This window comes from Euprymna scolopes, chromosome 7, assembly GCF_053919585.1.
Source record: "Euprymna scolopes isolate OS-2025 chromosome 7, ASM5391958v1, whole genome shotgun sequence".
In the NCBI taxonomy this organism is placed as follows: domain Eukaryota; kingdom Metazoa; phylum Mollusca; class Cephalopoda; order Sepiida; family Sepiolidae; genus Euprymna; species Euprymna scolopes.
In genome coordinates, this window is record NC_136488.1 from 75,741,637 (window position 1) to 75,762,125 (window position 20,489).

Genomic DNA, 20,489 nt, shown 5'->3' on the forward strand with positions numbered 1-20,489 from the left:
AAAATGTGTTTCTGTTACATTTATATTTTTATTCCTGTCTTGTGATTTCAACTGTAGAACTGTTTTTTTTTTGTATGTGATAAGCTTTTCTTTTTCTTTAGTGATCGATAAGGTTGTTTTATTTTATCACAAAACAACTCGATGTTTCCCAGGAGTGGACACGTTCAGACGGTTTAATAATTATTTCCATAGAAATATAGGAAAAATACAGTGACCTACAATTATTTAATTATTAAGGGAATAACTATAATTAGAGATTACGAGAGTAAGTAATGGAGGAGATCTGCTTATATCTTATAGAAGATGAAGACGTAAATGACTATACAGTACCATACCTCTGTGTAACGTTTCTATTTTCATAAAATAGCAGCTTCCTTTAAGAAGACGGCGCAGAGTTTTAATGTTTATTTTTGGCAGATAACTAGCTAACACATGACAGATAAACTAGTATTCTCTTAATTACTTAACTTTCTTATTTAATGATAAATAGGTGGACACGTTTAACATAGATGTTTGGGGATGTTTCACTCCAAGCGATTATCAAAGTTTTCCTTTTTTTGTAATTGCGGGGTGTTTGGCCGATATCTCCTGCGCACTTGCCATAGGCAGACTGGATGAAATTTAGTTTTTTTTTTGTCAATCTCCATATTTGTCACGTGATGCCTCATGTGCTGGCGTCTCATTTTTACGCTACGTTCATTCTCTTTTCATAACATACCTTGCTATTTTTGTTTCGGAAGAGTAAACTTCAATATGCACTTAATATTATCACTATGAACTATCTATCTGATATATTAATTCCGTAACACTAGTTTGTGTTCTTATGTGTAGCTGCTTATGAAGAACGAAAGGTTACTCGGGGATGAAGATTAATAAGCTTGTCAGATGAATTGTGAGACAGCAGCTTGTGGATTTGTGTTAATGTTTGAAAGTAAGAAGATTTCGATTATTTAAGAGGACAGCGCGACAAGAAGGTGTTAACATTCAACTTGAACACGACTTTGTAGTAGTTTCCTTGAAAGCACCTCCGTGATATTTAGCTTAACAGAAGCCAAGTCCCCCGAAAGATACTTTGCTCATGGAAGTTTCATTTTGTTTAAGAAACATATTGGAAAAAATGTTATGTGCAGTAGTTCTATCTAGATCAATATTTGTCGTAAATAGTTAACAAGAAATAAAACTAGATCAGCGCTGATTCAAGCCACTACTATTAAAATAATGGTATAATACCAGATAGACAAGAAACATATCTTCTGTTGGACAAATTCTACAAAGAAAAGAAAAGGACATTTACAAAATTTATGTCTATTTTACAACGGAGTCACCACTTATAAAGCCCTTAAGGCCACATGGTGTTAAGAGTTATCTTATTTCAAATATTCCTTTATGTCTCTGTTGGAACCAGGTGAAATTTAATAGAAGTATATATATATATATATATATATATATATATATATATATATACTAACTTAATTAGACTTTTGTATGCGTTCACGACTTCTAAAAGACATTGTATTATCATCAGAGCGTTATACACATGTATTACACGGTGAAGAAATACAGCAGCCGTGAACACATTTTATCGTTGACTATCTTGAAACTATAGCGGATATAAAGACACGACTGAGATACATTAGAAATAACGTAATGGGTTTAAGTTTACAGTGAGAACCGATTTATTTTAATACCATTCATACTTTATCAAAGAGCAAAACGGGAAATATGACCTTAAGACCATTCTCGTTCTACTCATAACGATTATGATTTTTATCAAATACTGACGACATATTGAAAGATGAAATGCGCAGTAACTACAGTGTACTTGAAAAAAGTTCGCTATTTGTAGTCTTTGGATTGTTCGAATAACCATTATCATCTTTGATGTTATTATTCACAACGTTTCGGCTGATGTAACCCCCGACTATCCTGAGATGAATCTTGTTGAACTCCAATAATTACTGAGTTGTCTCATCGTCAACCTGATAAACTTAACTTTATTCTCAAATAATTTTAGCCTCTGACCCTTTAGTAAAAGTGTATCCATCTACCTGTGACAGCACGAGAGACAATTCAGTATATATTAAAAAGCATATTATTCGGCAGCAGCTGAATTGAGGCTTAGTCTTGTCTGTAGAAAGGTTGCAGATTATAAATTGTAATATAACCGGAATTTTATGAGAATATATGAGAATAAAGTTACACAGAATTTTCTGCATTTAATCATCTTAATAATTTTCTGCATTTAATCATCTTAATAATTCGTTAGACTAATGCAACAGGATGCTAGAGCGAAATTTTAATATAAACAGGTTTTATTAAGTTTTCTCGCAAATCACTCATATGAAACACGGAAAATGAGTTTTTCGTGTTTTTGAACTTACCGTTCGTTTCATCTATTTAAAAAAAAATTGTCTATGATTTTGTTTTGCTTTTGAAAAACCGTATCGGTTTATTTCAGTAATATTTGATCGTGAAAAAATTGCCAAATAAACCATGTAGGAATTTGCTTTATTACCTTGAAAAACATGCGTAAGGTAATAAAAGTAATATGTATATATATATATATATATATATATATATATATATATATATATATATCATGATTCTTTAAGGGGTACAAAATGTATATAATGCAATCCTGAAGGGAAGACTAAAATTGATTATTAAAAACGTTTAAGATAAAAGCAACGTTTAATATAAAGTTAACAGTTTGAAAAGAAGAGAAAAATATGAGAGAGTCAACTGACCGGTTTATTTTGGAAAAAATAAAAGGAATTGGAATAAAAAATATGTACAAATAAAATCACGTTGCGTTACGTTATTTATGGGAAAATTCCTTTTTAAAAATGAGGGAAAGCGATTAAAATACAGAAACGTTATATTACTTGAAGATCCTGGAGACTAAGAACCCTCAAATCCAACAGGCATTCCTTCTGTTTACAAAGAGAAGGCCTTCTCAACCGAATGTGAACAGTCTCCAAGATCTTTACATGCATAATGAGTGAGCAGGACTCAGGATTGAAAAAGAGTTCGTGCTAAAGTTCGCATGAGGTTATTGTTTTATAAGATTGTCAACGAGACGGGGTTTTTATAATATGGTCAGTAATTGAAGACCCGTATGTGTTGGCAAGTAAGTCTGTTGTTTGGTACGTCCCATTTCTGATTTTGGTAGGTACGTGTTGCTGGACTCTTCTATCCAATCTTAATGTTGTTCGACCCACATAGTTAGCACTGCAACTACATTCAAAATTGTGAATTACATTATTATTATTATTATTATTATTATTATTATTATGGGGGTAGAACATCTTTTCGAGAGGATGGTATTAACGTTTTCGTAAAGAACACAACACGCACATTTGAAGCAAAATAACAATTTTACACTGTTGAACTGATTTGCTTTTCGAATTTCTTACTTATTGTCCCCAGTCGCGGTAAACGTAGATATACTACATAAAATCCCAACATTCTTTAAATGGAAAACATTCACTAATGAGAGACGTTATTTTACAAAACGAATATGGAAATTTCTGTTAGTTTCATGACGAGTAATGCTGGCTTGGCAGCTGAAGACAAATTACTTTTGGAACACGCTGTATCGATTTAATACACATTGTAGATAAGATAACAATAATAATTTGTTAAGGATACATGCGTTTTGTTTTGTTTTCAACAGAATGCGGGGTGTTTAATTAAATATGTATGTGCGACTTTTAACGAGAAAATACATTGGATTAATTTGCTATGAGTTCGGACACAATGGATGATACTGACTATCAGTTGCAGATTTCTTGCAATTTTCTGAAGTGACCTTAACTATCACATTACTCGAGAATTCCCGGGCCTAATTCATGAAACAACAACTTTTAGATAAAATTCGACTTCCTCCATCAACATAGTCATCTTCGAGGCTTATATACTGTTTCAGAAGCTTCTTTGAATATTCTTTGAATATTCACAGAAGACGATGTACACGGGCCCGAGAATTTGCTCAACTTTTCAACCTCATTTTTAGTGAAGACAAATATATTCCCCGGATCATTTACTCGATGTCTACTACTTCTACTACTACTACTACTACTACTACTACTACTACTACTACTACAACAACAACAACAACAACAACAACAACAAATTCATGGAACCAAATACGGGGAGTAAGATTGTCCCGATAACAATTTTAAGTGTAATTCAAGTAGTTTTGCAAGCGTTGAGACCGATGTGTGACAGTGTATTTTTCTCGTAAAAGAGCATATTTCGTCTTTATTCGTGACCGTTTTTTTTTCTACAAATTTCTTCATTTACGCATGCAAATTATCACACATTATTCGGTGTTGATGATTTTTCCTTTCCCAAAGTAATTGATGAAGTAAATAATTTAGGCGTCTCGAAATACGATAGCCAATTCTTCTAATGTTTGTGCCTTTAGTAGTTTGGGAGTGTAATAACCTGTTACTGTCCATTCTATCTACTACAAGTTCGACTCTGTAATGAAATGGTGGAACATATTTTATTCATTGTCAATGACAATCATTCCATCTCATTAACGTTTTCATTGAGATTCCATAAGATTTGATAAATGGTGATTTTCAAAACAAAATAACAGGGTTTCGCATACATTGAATCAGTCCCCTTTGCCTTATTTTTCACTTAGTCCCCCTTCTTTTATATTGTCGATTATTTCCCTTCCCCAATTTCGTTCTTTAATCCGATCTCTGATTTTTCTCTTTAGTCACCGTCCATTATTTTATACTATAGATCTACTTTTTTTTTGTCCCTCATTCCCAACATCTAATGGGCAATGTTTTTGACAACGGGAGAAGAATTACGATGTTTGGATACAAATCTATCTATAAGCCATTTCGAGTTGATAAGTTTTGGGCTTTGAAGTAGTATTTTAAAGTTCTTTACATCAAGCGACTTCATGATTTGTCTGGAGCAATTTCCATAAAAAATGTGTACCGTTATATTTATAAAACGAACACAACTAAATCGACCCAAACACTGGGATTCATCTTGGACGCTTTTATACAAGTAACGCAATCAGACATTGGATATTAGTAAAAAAAAAAGCATACGTGCACTGAGAAAACTGTGAAATAATAATAAATTAAGAAATTAAGAAATGTTTGGTTATTTCTGCATTCCCCGTTTTTTTTTCGTTTTCGCTTCTTACTCACGCTCTTGTCTTTTTCCTCCGCTATTACTTGTGCATCATCATCATCATCATCTGAATCATCTAAATCTTATTTGCCATCTATTACTTCCTCATCTTTATCTTCATCAACTGTTCAGATTTTCTAATATGTAATTCTACTTCAACGTCATCCCTTAAAAATTCCTCTTCCATTTCTCTTTCCCTAACGATTTTAGATATAAACACAATTCTGCTCCTCCTCCTCTTCCTTCTCTACTACGACTACTACAACAACTACTACTACTACTACTTCTGCTGCTACTACTACTAGTACTACTACTACTACTAATAATAATAATAATAACAATAATAATAGTAATAATAATAATAGTAGTAATAATAATAATAATAATAATAATAATAATAATAATAATAATAATAATAAGTAGCAGGAGCCGTGGAATTTCCACGGTAGTTAAAATCTTTTAAAACACATCAGTAAGAAATTCCTTATTGTTATATTACAAAAATGAACGTATGGAAGCAAGTAGAACAAAGAACTTTAGTTTAAACTTTTATGAAGGTCAATGCGATCGTAACTGATGCTGTTGATATTGTCAGGAAGTGCTGGTGATGATTGAGGCGGTGACAGGGATGTCGATCAGCTGCTTGGATTGAGAATAGTAGTCAGTCATCAGGTTCTTGGGAGTCAGACTGTGAATTTAAAAAAAACTGTGTGACATTGTTGACATCGATTTTGTGCAAGTTCTGATGACCCCAAGTTGTTTAATATTTCAGGACATTTTGGATTACACGTATGAGTAATGAATAGGTCCCAGAAAACTGCCATTGCATCTTGATGAAGCTGTTGTAGATCCATAGGACTTCCTTGATAAATGATCCATTAAGCCAGACTATTGAGCAGCTCTTGGTTGACTTTGATAGCTTTTAATGAAGTTAAATAAGCAACCGTCATCTTTTACATATGCAATAGACTTTTCTATTTATTTTGAATTTTATTCAATGAAGATTTGGAAATTCACAAATATTTTTTAAGTCGAATTATTGATATAGATTTCAATAAATGCATCACAACTTCCTGATAATATAAATAGAACACTTTGAATTTTCTGTACAAACGTTTTTTCCATAAAAACATTGTAATCTGTTATAATATTCAGATTCTTGTGTGCATAGAAAATGAAGCGTTTCTGTAAAACTTACGAAGTACAGTTAAATTTTGATTTTTTGATCATCAAGATGATGTGAGGTAGGTTGTACCTATCAAATTTATGCCAATGTTATATAATTAAGTAAAGTTAAACAAACTGTACACTACTTTTTCATCAAATTCTGAATTTTAAATATAAGGAAAGCAATTAAAAAATTTTTTTTCCAAAATCATATTTACATCCAAGTTAATTTTTAGATTCCATAACTGTTCCTGATTGTTTTCATAACACTTCACGGTAAACAATATTCTTAGTATATGTTACACCACACTTTCTGCCCTGATTATCATCTCTATGCAGTTGCATTACCTTAAATTTCACACTGTACTTAGATCGAGCTCTTGAACATGCCACATACAGCTGACCATGAGAAAATACAGGTTGTTGAAGATATATACCAACCTTATCAAAAGTTTGGCCTTGTGCTTTATTGATGGTCAGTTAATATGCTAATCGTATTGGAAACTGTATCCGATGAAATGCAAACGGAACATTTGTATCACTTGGCTTTAAATAAATTCTTGGAATGATAACTGTGGAACCTCTATTAGATCCATTAATTAAAATAGCAATGATACTGTTTTGATGATATTCTTTTATTTTCATCCTAGTTCCATTACAAAGTCCTTGATTTATGGATAAATTTCGCAGTCGCATTACTATTGCCCCTATTTTCACATTAATCAGTGAGGTGGCATTCCGGATGGAGTTAATGAATTTATGAACTCGATAGGATAATTTTGAAATTCAGCATCATCATCGGAGATGTAATCTGTACTTAAATATGTATTTATGCCTCCGGGAAGATTATTTAGAATTTCTACATTTACTGTTAAACATTCTGTATTTTTTGGAGTCATGATGATTCTATTTTCCATTTCTTGAGGGCTGCAATCAAATATTTCTGAGATTAGAGAACCATTACATACCGAATCATCAGGAACATCTATGGCATCTACAGGAACGTCATTAAGACTGTTCGTTAGTGTACCATTACCAAGATGAAGGAGCCATCTAGAAAACTCCTGTTCATTTATGTTGGTTCTGACGTTTTGTGTTAGTTGTAATTGACTGAAATGATGCCACAATGGGCATCTTTTAAGACAGGTGTCTATAATAGATGTTGGTGATCCATGTGGCACTACTGGCAAAATTTGCCTGAAGTCACCTCCAAGTATGAGAAATTCTCCACCAAATATTTTATCGTTACCCATTATATCTTGTAAACATCTATCTATAGCACGCAGTGCATGATTAGGTATCATAGAGGATTCGTCTATGATGAATACCTTTACCTTTCTCAAAAAAAGAAGCATGCTCTGATACAGGAGAAACGTTACAGACACTGGTTTCTGTCAGAGGTACAGGTAGTTTGAATATACTGTGGAGTGTTTTCCCTGAAGTTAGTAGCATTGCAGCAATGCCGCAGTGGCGGTTACAGTACTGCTGGAGGTGAAGTAATCATATAACATGTTGAATAAAAAGGTTTTTCCTGATGCGGCTGGGGCATCTAAATAGAAGCAATTGCTGTGTGGGGCTACTTTTTCAGTTGCCATGACAGCCTTGATTATAGTATTAAAGACCTCTAATTGTTCATTGTTTAACAATTCAACATTAGCCCGTTTGTATTTCAAGTCATATTATCTATTGGAGGATCACCTGTTGGTTCAGGTAAACCCATTGCCTGGCAAGAAGAACCATGCTCATTAAATATTGGTTTTATCAAATGAATAGCTGGGGATATGTATATACACTGGCCCCCGCCCTTTGCGGCCCGGGCGACAAGATCAAAGTGTAGTATCTGTTCTGACAGATACTGCAAGCAAAGACCAGATGTGGGGGAAACCCCACATACCTGACCTTAAACCAGCTCCCATTTCCCACCTCTCGGGAGCTGGTCCCCTTTTTCCCTTCTCCTTCCTTTCACGCCTCACATTAAAAATTGGCCTTGTGCCTAATTTGCTCGGTGGGGGAGCAAATAAATACCATCTGTTCCGACAGATACTGCAAGCAAAGACCATATGTGGGGGTAACCCCACATATCTACCTTGGTCAATGTAGGGGCAACCCTTCATACCAACAGTTCCTATCAAACTCCCATTTCCCACCCATCGGGAGCTGGTCCCCCATTTCCCTCCCCCTCCCTCTCTCTCCACATTAAAAAACGGCCTTGTGCCTAATTCGCTCAGTGGGGAAGCAAATAAATACAAACTGGGAGATATGTATAATATATCCACCAGTCCACTACACTTTACCGTTTGAATCGATATTGTCTGCTTGTGACAATTGAAGCGAAAACCTTATTAGGTATTAAATGCTAAAACATTTTGATACAGCTGGCTAAATGGCTATAAAGTAAGTTATTCCGAACTTTGATCTAACATTTTAATTTAAAAAAAGCTTAACATTTTCTTGTATCTTTTTTTTATATAAAGGAAAATGTAAGCATCATGCTGAAATAATAAAAATGCCATTCTTAATAAGGGGAGAGGGTTTGACTATTCTTAACCTTCACCTAAATAACCATTTAATGAAAAAATGTTTAAAATGTTCTTGTATCTTTTTTATAATTTTTGTTAAATAAGAAAATCAATAAACTTTGATAACACTATTGTAAGAATCATGCTGAAAGCCATTCTTAATATGGGGAGGGGGTTAACTATTCTGAAACTTTACCTAACAATGTAAAAAAAAATAAGGGAAAAATATATGTATGAACAATAAATATTTCTTCAGTTAAATAAGTTGATAAAGTTGTTGTAGATTCCTAGGATTTCCTGTATAAATTATACTTCCTGTATAAATTATACTGTAAATCTTTAAATAAGGAATAAATATTTATTTAAACCATAATTATTGAAACAGTATTTTAATGCATAAAAAACGGTTATGGGGAGAAGGATTAACTATTTTGAACCTTCACCTAAATAGCGATTTAATGAAAAAAAATTTAATGGTCCTGTATCTTTTTTTTATAATTTGTTTTAAAATAAAAAATAAAACAACTTTGATACCGCTATTGTAAGAATCATGCCGAAAGCCATTCTAAATATGGGGAGGGGGGTTAACTATTCTGAAACTTCACCTAACAATGTAATAAAAATAAGGAAAAAATATATGTATGAACAATAAATATTTCTTCAGTTAAATAAAATATACTGAAAATCTTTAAATAGGAAATAAATAAGTGTTTTATTTCATATTAAAAAAAAAAATTGTTGTGTCCCTGACGGTGAACATTAGAAAATGATGAATGCCTGTAAAAGAAGCAAAATAAAACAGACAAAAATAAATAATAACTATGTAAACAACGTGAAGATATATAAATGTTACAAAATTACTCGATTCGGCATTAAATAACACGAAAAAGGATTGATATGCCGTAAAACAAGAACAAAACAGAACAAGACGTAAAATATGTTTTGACTCTGTGTTACTGTTACTCAGTGTATTTGCGAATGGTGACTTTGGTTATTTATTTAATAAAGTCATTCTTGACTTTTGTAACATTTATTTCGAAACATATTTTTTGTTATGTAAGGCTTACTGAAAAGTAAATAAAAAAAAGTGGCACAGTAAAAAAAAAAAAAAACGAACTCGTAACGTTAAATGTAAAAAATATATTTATTACTGAATAAAATAAGATAAGCGTTCCGTATTACACTACAATAATAAACAGAAGACATCGTTAAAAATGTAAGTAAAATACTATTTAAACTGTGGAACGATACCTTCTATGCATACTTATCTTTAAAATAATCCAGAACCATAAAAAGACAGTTCATATATTTTTTTTTGTTGTTGTTGTTCGGGAAGTTTTTGAAAATAAAAGGGGTTAATGATTTTTTAACTAATAAAGAGTGAACAATAAAGGGAGATAATTCACATTAATTAATGTTTGCGATGATGATGACGCGTTTCATTAATTAATGCTTGCGATGATGATGACGTGACACCGTACGGACAAGCAAATTAATATATAGATAATAATAATAATTTCCTTCTGACAAGGTAATAGAGCTCGATGTGCCGTAAAACAGAAAACGCACATGGGCAAAGCAAGGATTTTCGTCTTCTTAACTTATCAGCGAACAGTGAAATCCATACAAGTGATACTTAGCCGTTACTGGCGTTTCAGAAAGTAATAACGTCTTCTCTTGTTACTTGCCTTCTTACTTTTCTCCTTAAACGTACACCCTCTAATTTAACGCACACAAAAACAAACACATACGCAATCACAATAATAATAATAATAATAATAATAATAATAATGATAATAATGATAATAATAATAATGATAATAATAATGATAATGAAGTACGCGTCCATTTACAAGTGGTTTAAGGCCCCTATCCTCTCGAAGGTTGTCACATATACAAACAAGGTGCTGCTTTTTGCCGCGCGTCGCACAACATTCCGCATCGATGAAGTGCACGCTGAGTACGGTGAGAAATCGATGCGTCGAAGGACATAAAAATCAAGACTGCGCCGTACGAGAGTTCATTACTCTAGAGCCCCTAAAATACACAAGAGGCCATTACGGTAGAGAAAACCTACCGCTGGCTGAAGAATCGTAATATCACTCGAGTTTCCGCTAAAGTTCTTTAGAGAAGCCGATTCTCTCTAGCGTAAATGGTTGATATTACAAGCATTGGAAGGTGGAAGAAGGATACGGATGATGATGATGATGATGATGATGATGAAAATAAATAAAATGTGGTGTAATAAATGGAATTGAATTTACCCGTCATGTACAGGGTGACCCAAAAAACAGAGGACACTCAATTGTTTTTTCTGAGCATTTTACAGTCAATGGGGGAAAAGGCCAAATACCCTAGTGTTTTGATGTGATGTTTTGAATATAATAAACTAGATATGACCAAAGTTTTATTTAATTCGGACGAAACACTAAGAAACGGGGCCTAATTAGAGTTGGTCCCGTTTTTTTTGGTTACCCTGTATATATATATATATATATATATATATATATATATATATATATATATATATATGTGTGTGTGTGTGTGTGTTTGTGTGTGTGTGTGTGTGTATGCATGTATATATATATTATATGTATATATATATATTATATATTCGATTATATAAAAAATAACTTTGTCAGTGTGTTTGTGTGTGTGTGTGTGTGTGTGTGTGTGTGTGTGTGTGTGTGTGTGTGTGTGTGTGAGTTCGGTCTCTATAGACTCGCAAACATCCGGGCCGATTTTGTTGAATTTCACACGAGAGTATATTTCTGGTAGTGTTCTTAGATGTTTTTTTTTTATCGGAATGTGTTCGATACGTATCGATAATCGATACACGAAATAATCCGATGAAAGAAGGAACAAGCGATTGTGACCAAATTTAACACCTTACACAGCCTAACATCCCAACAGCATTTGAGAAGTTTTATTACCGCACAAGACGAAAGGCCCAGCATACAAAGCAACAGTAGTTTTTTTTTATATGACAGAGGCGCATTGGAAATGAATGTTTCTGTTTAAAACACAATTGCACCATGATACCTGATTTTTACATTTTTAACTTAAATTCAAACCATTATCACCGCACAAGTCGAAAGTCCAAGCATATCAAATTAAGAGCATACAAAATAGTACCCCCCAAATCTAATGTAAACAAATTCTTGTTAAGTCGTTCTTATAAATAACCAGATTCGGACCAATTTACAACATTAACGATTACTAAAATACCACCTTATATTAATTAAACGTACACTTCGAGTAGCGATCGAGCTTTGATAAGTGGTGATTTCCAATAGAAAAGAAGGCAATCTGATATGACAGAGTCGCTTGCAAAATGAATATTTCTGTTTAGAGCCCAAGTAAATAATGATACCTGCTTTTTTTTTAAGTTTAAACTTAAATGCAACCATTATATATATATATATATATATATATATATATGTATATATATATATAGTGTGTGTGTCCCCCCCCCAAAAAAAACGGGCCCCAACTCTAATTAGGCCACGTTTCTTAGTGTTTTGTCCGAATGAAATGAAACTTTGGTCATAATTAGTTTATTATATTACAAAACATCGAATCAAAACACTAGGGTCTTTGGCCTTTTTTCTCTGTTCTACGGCATATGTTCTAGATGGCCTCCATTTAGCTCTTTTTTTTTTTGGCGGGGGGATGGTCACCCTGTGTGTGTATATATATATATATATATATATATATATATATATATATATATAATGCAATCATGAAGGGAAGACGAAAATTCATGATTACAGTGTTAAAATAAAATCCACATTTAAAATAAAATTAACGGGGTGAAGAAAATAAAAGGGGAAAAAGAACATGGGGGGGCAAGCTGACCGGTTTCACCCTCGCTTAATCCAAGCTGTGTCGAGGGATTTGAGTGAAAAAAAAAGGAGGAAAGACACGAATGGGAAGCAAGATTATGTACAGATAACGTTGCGTTGTATATGGGGGAAAAACGCAATAACGTTATATTACTCGAAGATCCTAGAGACTAATCACGCTCAAACCTAAGAGGCATTTCTTTTGCTTGCAGAGGGAATGCCTTCTTAACCGAACGTGAACAGTCTCTAGATCTTTAACTGAAACAATGAGTGAGCACGACTCAGGATTATAAAAGAATTCGTGCTAAAGTTCGCTGCACAGGACGGGTTTTTATAAGGTGGTTAATAATTGAAGACCCGTATGTATTGGCAAGTACGTTTGTTTTTTTGGTATGTCCCATTTCTGATTTTGGTAGGTATGTATTTCCGGACTCTTCTATCCAATCTTAATGTTGTTCGACCCACATAGTTGGTACTGCAACTACATTCAAAATTGTAAGTTACACTATTATTATGATGGGGGAAGTAGAACATCTTTTCGAGAGGATGGCATGAACGTTCTCGTAGAGAACACAACACGTACATTTGAAGCAACATAACAATTTTGCACTGTTGAGCTGATTTGCTTTGCAAATTTCTCACTTACCGCCCCCAGCCACGGTAACCGCAGATATGCTGGCCATTTATTAACCGTTTGAATTTTAGTTACAGAGGACTCTGCTATTTTCCTCTGTATAACTGACCTAATCACATCCAACGTATACCCATTTTTGAAAAGGATGTCAGTAATTATTTTTAATTTCTCATCCAATTTTGATTTGGAGTAGATCATAAGGGCACAATGTTTTAGGGTCCAAATTAAATGTATCTTATGTTTTCGGGGACAAAATGAATCCCAACATGTATACAGTCCCGTGAACGTGGGTTTACGGTATATTGATGTAAGGTCACTTGATGATGTTTTCGTTACCAATACATCAAGGAAAGCTGTGGACGAATTAGACTCTCCTTAATAAGTACTGTAGCACGGGATGCATTTTATTAAGTAAGGAGAAAAATTATTTGCATCCGTTTGGTCATCAAAGAGACACAATATGTCGTCCACATAGCGAAAATAGATCAATGGTTTGATAGGTCCAGAAAGTAATTGCTCTTCATGGAAATCCCCACAAATATTCGCCATTATCGGATCTAAAACTGAGCCCATCGGCACACCTATTTGCTGATACATTAGATCATTGAAGCTGAATTCAACTTATGTAGTGCAAATTTCATCAGTTCAACGAATATACTTTCAGAAATAAGACGATATCTGACTACGATATATAAAATCTGTACAGATATCTATAGTCTCTGAAATCGGGACGCAAGTAAATATGTAGCTATGTTTAAAAACTCATAAATTTATTAACAACCTTTGACCTCTGAATAAAGTCTGCAAAATAAAATGAATCTTTCAAACAGTATTCACTGTAATATTTTAATACTGGTTGCAAAATATTTAAGATCCATTTTGCAACTTTATGCTGTGATGACCCTACCTTAGACAAAATGAGCGTTAAGGGAATACCTGCTTTATGAGTTTTCGGTAAACCATACAATCTAGGGCGGATCGATCCTGAAGGCCTTATCTCATTAGCTATGTCTGATGGGAGTACCGCACTCTTAACCCACTTAACTAATCTTTTTTTAAATTTCGATTCTAAAGAGGTTGTACGATCATGACTTCGACAGGATCCATTTTTATAAATTTATCCGTGTCGTTCAATATGGTAGACATTTTCTCGACATAACCATGATTATCTAGTATTACAACCCCTGAACCATTATCTGGTCTAGTAATAACTTAGGAATCATTTTTTTCGCAAAGTTTTAATAACTGAATAATGCTCTTTGCGCAATTTAAACTCTGAATTAGAAGTTGATGTACTTGCATAGCTATGAGCCAGGTCGTTTAATCTTGCTTTTAAATCCCTTACTTTAATTTCAGAGACTGGTGAAAGTTTTCCTGCTGAGCATTGAGGATTCCAACGTTATCTGTACATAATCTGGGTTCTCATTCGTGTCGTTCCTCCTTTTTTTCACTCAAATTCCTCGATACAGCTTTGATTAAGTGAGGGCAAAACCAGTCGGCTGACTCCCAGATTTTATTTTTCCCCCCTTTTTATTCTCTTCACCCCGTTAATTTTATTTCAAACGTGGATTTTATTTTAACACTTTAATCATGAATTTTCGTCTTCCCTTCATGATTGCATTATATACATTTTGTACTCCTCAAAGAATCATGCTATATATATATATATATATATATATATATATATATATATATATATATATATATATATATATATATATATCATGATACTTTGAGGGGTACAAAATTTAAGCCAAGAGTGAAAGAAAGAAGAAACCGATTTTTCAATATTTTTCCATGAATTTTTATTAATTTAAACCAAAAATTCTGTAGATCATTATTATTATAGCATATAATAATAAGTGAGAAAATTAATCCTTAAAATGGTAAGACCGTATCTTAGCGAGGATATAAAAAAGCGAATTGCAGAATTAAGGCAGTCCAAAATGACATGCAAGCAGATCGTAGATATTTTAAGAAAAGAAAATGTGAAAAAATCTCTTTCTGTAGTGAAGCGAATTAGTCCAAGGTTCGAAGTGGAACGCAGAATAAAATGGAAATCTAGATCTGGTCGCCCTAGAGCATCCACTTTGAAGAACGACCACGGTGTTAAATTAACTGTTTTTAAGGATCGAAAGAGAACTTATGTTGACGATAAAAAAGAATTAAAACAGGGGCTGGAAATTCTCTTCCTTGATATACAATATCTAGATGAATGAAAGAAATGGGAGTTTCCATTTTGAAGAACGACCACGGTGTTAAATTAACTGTTTTTAAGGATCGAAAGAGAACTTATGTTGACGATAAAAAAGAATTAAAACAGGGGCTGGAAATTCTCTTCCTTGATATACAATATCTAGATGAATGAAAGAAATAGGAGTTTCCCCTAAAAGGCGCGCAAAGAAGCCATTTTATTTAAGAAGGACATCAATGATAAAAAGAGATTTTTTCTCGTGTTATGGCAAGAAAGATACAGACTGGTTCAGGAATGTTTTCCGGTTAGATAGAATCAAGATTTTATCTTGTTAGTGATGCTCCCGATGCTCCTGAACGGTGAACTCTGAGAACTGGAGCATGATTTTCGCCAAGCTGAGTAAAAACGGCAGTTGAACACGGAAATGGAGTGACAATAGCATGAGGAACTTTTACAGCAGCAGGAGTGGAGGAACTTATTAGATGTGAGAAGTCAATCAATACAAAGGAACACATTCGAATGTTAGAAACTAAGTATCCAGAAGTTGGGAATATCCCATAACATTATTTTGATAATAATAATTGATGTGATATTTTGGTCAGGTCAAATCCCCGATTTAAACCCAATCGATAATATTTGGTCCATAATATCTCTTGCATTGGGCGGAAGAAATTTTGAGAACAATGACAAACTGTATGAAGCTGTGCAAAGCGAATGGACTAGCGTCTCCTCTTCAAAGTGTTCCACTTTGGTTGAGAGCTTGTCTAAAAGGATTGATCTTATGAAGAATGCGATTCTATCCCAAGAATTTATTAAAGTAAATGTCTTGTGAAGCTTCTTTTATGTGTACTGCGATGGCTCCCTATCTAGAGCCGGCAATCAGCCTATCTGATTAAAAAAGTTGCGATTGCACCGATTTCGGTGACAATAAAATATGGGTGCGTGAAATATTCGTTTATATATATATATATATATATATATATATATATATATATATATATATAATAAGAATTACAGTTAAGTTTACCAAAATGATCCAATATGGCAAAAACTAAAGTAAATTATAAATATTCAAGAATTAATATTTATAAAGTAATCTCAATCAGATGTAAAAGCTCGATAAAACCAAATAGGAGATAGAGCTTATAATTATTTTTTTAACTTTTATTTTTTTAACTTTTTATTTATTTATTTATTCATCTATTTACTTATATGTATGCATGTGTGTGTGGGTGTGTTTGTTGTATATATATATATATATATATATATGTATATGTGTAATTGTATGTATTCATATATATGTAAGTATGTTAGCATTTACATGTGTATGTATTTATTTTGTATTTCTTATTTCATTTGGTTTCCTTCAAAAACTCCTGATGATAATTTAATTCTTAAATAATAACGTGTACATTTAAGTTGACCTCTTTTTGCTTAAAATTTTGGACCCTTTAACGTCATCTTGTCTGGGTCATTTTAAAATTTATTCCAATGACCATTGAACTTCTTTTTTTTTTCTCTCTCTTTTGGTTTTACTTCACGCATTTTCCTTAATTCAGCCTTGCCTACCCAGTCAAGTTGTATATTTTTTTACGCACATTTTATCTTTCTTTTAATAATATATTGGAATTTTTCCCTTTTCTTTGTACCTATGTGTGAATTATTCCACGGATTTCTGCCTTTTGGATTACTTTGGATCATCTTCCATTTACGTGATTTCCTTGGATTTTACTTGTGCGAATGGAAATTTAACTAACTTTCTTGGATTCTGCATCTTTGGAGTTTACCGTTATTGGAGATTTTACACTTCACCAGACTGTCCATTCACGTGAAATCACTTTTTAATTCACCCTATTCCCTCCACTTCACTTTTACTTATCAAGTAATATCTATAACTTACTTGTAGTTTCATTTAATACTTTTGCAAGCAAAATCGGAACCCGCATTTCGCTAAATCCTACCCTCTGATGAGTAGGAAGGAATTTCCTCGAAACTCCGAGGATTAAGGACGATCCACTTATTTAGTTTTTCCTTTTTTAAAATTAATTATGTTTTTAACTCTTTTTAAAAGTGTTTTTAACATGCTTTATTAACTACTTGGTCTTATACCCAATTTCAGCACCTTAAGGGAAATTTGACGTAAGCGGGAGCGACGCGGGTGTCTATGCATGCATGCGCACATATATGCATATATTCGCACGCCAGGGCGGAGATGTATGTGTACATATGAACGTTTCTTTAAGGTTATATGTGTGTACGTGCGCATGTGTGTTCTCGCGCGCGTAGCCGCTAGCTAACCCTCTCCAAACAATTAACAACAAATAAAAACTAAATAAATAAACCGAATCATAGCTCCCCCCCGCCTCCGAACCTAAGCGAACACCCAACAGATCAAGCCATACTTATCAAGAAATCATTTCACCAACGAGACGCCAAAAATTTTAACATTAAGACTCGAACTTTAAAGTAACCCCCTCATCCTATCCCCACATATTCCCCTTCCCTCTTCATGTATCCCTATGCTCTCAGCCACACCAGAAATTAACTTCCCAGACCCTCCCCCACAAGTTCCTTAAACTCCAAAACTAAAACATTACCGACATACCAAGAACTTTCCTACCTCTTTTTTCCCCGCTCTTCTCTCTTTCATCCCATAACAACGAACATTTCTATAAAAGTCTGAGCAAGCTACAGACGGCCAAAAAAACGGCCGGGTAGCTGAAACAATAATGTAACTTAACAGAAAGATACGGCAATAAAAGATAAAACGCATACTTGCTCTACAAAAGTATTGAGCACTTTCTTCAGTTTTTATTAATTAACATTTCTACTATATATATATATATATATATATATATATATATATATATATATATATATATAGGTGTGTGCGTTTTAATGCATGCGCATTTGAATATGTATATGTATAGGAGTGATATAAAAGAGGAATAAGAATAAAGAAAAAACTTTTTCTAATACAAATAAAAGCTGCTGCTGATTATTATTTTTCTGTTCACTTTAAGATGTATCTTTTATCGATCGAATATCTACATTTTAGACAAATGGGCAAAACAGATATGATGAAGATGAACATTTATATACCAAAATTAAATTAAGTTCGTTTCTCTTCTGATTTGGATGAAAGCAAAAATCTATTATTTAAATGAATGTCAGATAGATTTTACGTTTTAAGACTGATTGGAGGATTAAGCACAAGTGCGAAAGTTACTTCATGAATATTTGTTGTATGTAGCAAATAATTAAAATATATGATCTCGGTATGAGTAGAAATGATTGCCTGTCTATAGTGTTTCCCTAATAAATATAAATATGGTGTGCTTCTCTAAACAATTAAGGTTCGCACTTATATATATATGCATATATATATACATATGTATGCATATATATACATATATATATATACATATATATATATATATGCATATATATGCGATGATTACTACTTCTTGACAGAAGTTAGCAATTTCTTCAGTTAAGCGTTGTGCGTTTGTGCACACGTAGGTGACGTTTTAGTCCAGCTTTAGTCTTACATGAATGTACATATATGTGACATAAGAACTGCTTGTAAAGTTGATCGCATGATAATATTGTGAATCCTCGAATGTCGTGTCAAACCACTTTTAGATTTGCAGATTAGACCACAAATATGACACCTTAGCGTTGCTTGATTTGCTGCAAAAGCCTCCTCATCAGACGATCGATCCTTCATTTGATGGTGTGATTTTAGATGATTAACAAAATCAGCTTTTGAAAAAAGCTATCTACCACATACAGTGCACTTCAGTTCCTGTTGTAATTTCCCTGTCATTATATTTTCGCCCTGCTTTCTTAAAATGCGTTTTAAGAGCTACATGCTGCGCGTCAAAAATCTTACAACTTTCTCTGACGGTTTTCCCCCACCGTGATCGATCATTTGATTGGGTTTTCAAGTTACTTATATCCATCTCACGTATCTTCAAGTGTTTTTAAGAGAATCATTAAACCTTTTTCTTTCTTTATGTTGTGGTCTTCTACACTTATCTATCTCACCATAAAACAATTGTCCAGGAAGTCATTTTCCTCCATCCTAATCAAGTATCTAGTCCAACGCATCTGGTTTTAAATGATTTTCATTTCTATACTAGTAATATTTGATAGTTCAAGAACTATATTGTCAGGAGTTAGAGTCCTCCTGTTAATATTAAGTATTCTTCGAATACAACTTTGAGGAACCTTTCCAGTAACTTGAGATGTCTTCTACCCAAGTCTCTGACTCATAGCAGCGTAATGAGAGCGCATGCTTCGCAAACACTTAGTTTTGTTTTTGATGTGATTTCCCGATTTGATCACAAAAGTTTTCGTAGTTTGTCTAAAGCAGAACTGCTATTCTGTGATTTATCTCAGCATCAAGCGTACAGTCCTTACTCTGCGTATAACCCAGATATACAAAATCGCTCATGACATTTAACTTCTTACCATCAACGAAGATGTTTGGTTAAACATATGACATTACTGTGGGCAGGAAATACATAACACATGTTTTCTTGAGGCTGATAGTAAGTCCAAAAGCTTTGCAAGCCTCTGATAACTTGTCCCTAATCATGTGTGTGTCTGTTTCTGAATGGGAAACAAGGTCTGCACCATCTGCATATAAAAGTTAAAGAACAAGGTTCTGAAAAGTTTTCGACTTTGCGGTGAGACGTCTAATGTTAAAAAGTTTATTTGGTATGCGAAACCGAAACTTCAGCCCAATATCGCAATTGTTAAAAGCATGCGCCAGCATCACAGCAAAATATATGGACAATGATGTAGGCGCAAATATAGCACCTTGTCTCACACCATTTTTAATTAGAAATTGGATCAGACAGAGATCCATTAAAGTTTACTCGGGCTTACATATTATGGTGTAACTGCTGAAGCAACTCCTCAGAACTAGTAGGACAGCCTTATTTTCCAAGAATCTTCCA